This window comes from Octodon degus, unplaced genomic scaffold (genome assembly GCF_000260255.1).
Source record: "Octodon degus isolate 3935 unplaced genomic scaffold, OctDeg1.0 scaffold00010, whole genome shotgun sequence".
In the NCBI taxonomy this organism is placed as follows: Eukaryota; Metazoa; Chordata; class Mammalia; order Rodentia; family Octodontidae; genus Octodon; species Octodon degus.
Genome location: NW_004524586.1, coordinates 10,541,078 through 10,544,675, shown reverse-complemented (window position 1 = coordinate 10,544,675; position 3,598 = coordinate 10,541,078). Strand labels below are relative to the sequence as shown.

Here is a 3,598-nt window from a genome sequence, read left to right as displayed (position 1 = left end):
CGGTCCCTGTGCTTTGCCAAGCTTGTTTCAAGTAGGTGCTTTAGACCACTGAGCCATCTCTCCAGCCCACAGATAAATTTTAGAATATTTTCCTTTTCACTTTTTGTGTCACTTTTACATTGTTAAGATCTTCCTAGCAGTTGTCTTGTTTTCTGCCTTTTGCATTATATGAGATATCACTTTCCTTGTTAGGATGTGTTCTTATTAAGAATCACTTTGAGTCAGCATATTTCATTAAGCAGAAATGTGTCTGACTCTTTTCTTTCTTTCTTTCTTTTTTTTTTTAAGAGTATCAAATTTAACATTGAAACAGTGTCATTCCATGGTTCATATTCAAGTTTCAGCAAGTGTCTTTCAGCAATGTTATCTTTCTTAAAAAATCTTTTACTTATTTGATACAGAGTCTCACTATGCAAGTCGGACTCATAACGATCCTCCTGTCTTAGCCTCCCCAGCTGGGATTAAGTGCATGCTTGGTTTTGTTGCCCAGTGCGGTGCTGGCACCACATGCAGTACCAGGGATCGAACCCCGGTTCTTGCGCTTGCCAGGTAGGCACTTAGATTGCTGAGCTATCTCCCAGCCCAGTGTTGTCTTTGATGGCATTTTTTTTTCTGCAGATCCAGAATGCTGCCTGGATCACATGTAGCATCACGGGTCAGCGCTCTTATGCCGCCTTTCATTTGGAATAGCTCCTCTGTCTTTCTTGACTGCTGTGTTGCAGAATACAGGTCCCCCGTGCTGCGGGATGCTCCTCAGTTGGGCTACATCCATCCTGTCCCCAGGGCTACACACCAGTTATGTACTTTTGCAAGGCATGGCAAGTCACTGGCCTGTGCCCCTCTCTGGGCCATGTTGGAAGACACATGAGGTCAGTTGTTCCAGTACTGCTGAGCTTAGCTTTGGTCCGTTGGTACATTGATTTCTGCCAGGCTTCCTTGCTGAAAGTAACGGGCCTGGGCTAGGACTCTGTCTGACTCTTTTCTTTTTTTTTTTGTACTGGGAATTGAACTCAGGACCTTACATTTCCCAGCAGGCACCCCTGCCCATTGTTTCAGGTTTTTTGAGACACAAGATCTTGCTCCGTAGTCCAGGTTGACCTTGAACTCACTACGTAGCTGAGGCTGGGTCTGTACTTCTTCTTCTTCTTTTTTTTTCCTGTGGAACCAGGGATTGAACCCAGGCCCTTGCGCTTTGCCAGGCAAGTGCTTATTCTACTGAGCCATCTCCCCAGCCCCTAAATTTTTATTTTTTAATTATTTTTTTTTATTTTGGTTTTTTTGCAGAATCAGGGATTGAACTCAGGCCCTTGTGCTTGCCAGGGAAGCGCTTATTCTACTGAGCCATCTCCTGGCCCCTTGCCTGATTCTTAAGTATAACTTGTTTCCAGTATTTTATTGTTGTAAATAATCCTGCTTTGAACGTCTCTGAGCACAAACATTTTCTGCATTTAGTATTATCTCTTTGGGGTAGAATTCTACAAATGGAATTCCTACCTGAAAGGTTGGAAGCAGTTGAAAGCCTATTGCTACTTAGCATCAGAGTGCTTCATAAAGCTTCAGGCCTCTCGCTCTTCTCACCAGTGACCCTGAGCTCAGACGATGTCTCCTATGACTTTGAGCCTCCGCCGCCGCCTTCTGCTTCTGCTTCTGCTTCTGCTTCTGCTTCTTCTCCTTCTCCTTCTCCTTCTCCTTCTCCTTCTCCTTCTCCTTCTCCTTCTTCTTTCTTTTGGTGGAACTGGGGATTGTGCTTGCCTGGGAAGCACTTATTGTACTGAGCTATCTCCCCAGCCCTGAGCCTTCTTTTTTTAATGGTAAAATATACCTCGAACATGTGCAAACCAGGCATTGTTTCTGAAATTGTTCTCCTTCCTCTTTCCTGCTTTCCCTGAGACCTAAGCACACCCAGGCAGGCCCAGTCTGCCTTTGTTGCTGTAAGTTGATATCTCTTTTCTAGAATTGCATTAAGCAGAATCATTATTTATGATTACATACATAAAAATGAACACATACCATGTATAGATACATAGAGACATAGTATTTTTCTCACCATAATTATTTTGAGATTTATTCATTCTTATTCTCCCTTCCTCCTTTCTCTTCCTCTCATCCTTCTTCTCTTCTACTTTATCCTCATCTCCATCTTCTTACTCTTTGCTCAATAGTAATTCTTTATACCCCCTACTTTTTTTTTTTTCAGAACTGGGGATTGAATTTAGGCCCTTGCGCTTGCCAGGCAAGCACTTATTCTACTGAGCCATCTCCCTGGCCCCAATACCTCCTACTTTTAATCCATTCGCTGGTTGATAAGCTTTTCATTGCTTCTTATTTCTTGCTATTGTAAATACAGCTACTGTAAGCATTCATACACTTTTCTTTTTCCTAAAGAATTCATTCTTTGGGTTTTTTTTGTTTTTGTTTTTTTTCCAGAACTGGGGATTAAACTCAGGCCCTTGCACTTGCCAGGCAAGCGTTTATTCTACTGAGCTATCTCCCCAGCCCTTCCAGCCTTTTCTTTCTTTCTTTCTTTTTCTTTCTTTCTTTCTTTCTTTCTTTCTTTTTCTTTTTCTTTTTCTTTTTGTCTTTTTGAGACATGGTGCAGTTCAGGCTGGCCTTGAGCTCACTGTGTAGCCCAAGTTGGTCTCAAACTTGCAACAGTCCTCCTGCCTCAGCCTCCCAAGTGCTGGGATCACGGCATGCACCACCATGGCTGGCCACGTTCTTTATTTCAGAGGACGTGGACGAGATTTGTTGATGAGCCTGCTATGCAGGCAGGGATGGCGCAGTGCACGCCTTCAGGAGCGCAAGGCAGACCCTCGTCCAGCGCACTGCAGTCGGGATGTACTTCACCCCAGCCATCCGGGAGGAGCTGCTTCTCAGCCGCGTGCCTTCCATTTCGTCTGCAGTGAGCTTGCTCAAGCCTCCCTGCTTAGAGACTTGGATCTTGTGGGGGCCAGGGAACTTGGACTTGGCCCTGCGTAGGGCCTCGATCACATGTTCCTTGTTCTGCAGCTTGGTGCGCATGCACACGGTGACCCGTCCACGGCAAACCCGCACCACTGTGCCCTGGGGTTCCTGAAGGCACCCGCATGCCTGTCTGGAGCCTGGGCTGGGGACTGCAAGGGATCGGAACTGAAACAGCCCCTGGGGAACTGTCTCCAAGGTGGCTTCGGGCGGCCAGTATGAGCAACAGGCTGCGCATACTATTGAGGAGGCCGCTGTGGGCGGCCACCGCACAAAGATGGTCTTATGGATGTGTTAAGTCCCTGGGCTGGGTCATTGGTTAAGCCTTTTTGTTTTTGTATTTAGTACAGAGTCTACAGGGTCTACGGGGTCTCAGTCTGTAGCTCGGACTCATAGTGATCCGCCTGTGTTCAGACTCCCAAAGGCTGGGATTATAGGCCTGTGCCACAATGGTGCTCTCATTGCGCCCTGGGGGCGGGGCCGGCAGGGCAGTCCTGGGATTGAACCCAACCACTGAGTCTGCCTAAACAGGCACTTTAATCTGCTGAGCTATTTGGCCGGCCCTGTTAAGCATATTTTTAACTTTTTCAGAAAAAGAAAGAAGCATTTTTTGAAGTGTGACACCATTTAACAGTTC

General features: G+C 46.1%; 1 protein-coding gene and 1 pseudogene across 1 annotated transcript in view; one reads left to right on the top strand and one right to left on the bottom strand.

Moving 5' to 3' along the window:
- Nucleotides 1-3,598, top strand: part of Jakmip3 (Janus kinase and microtubule interacting protein 3) — a 160,233-nt gene that overhangs the window by 45,732 nt on the left and 110,903 nt on the right. The window lies entirely within an intron of this gene.
- On the bottom strand, nucleotides 3,148-3,256 carry LOC111815058 (annotated as a pseudogene).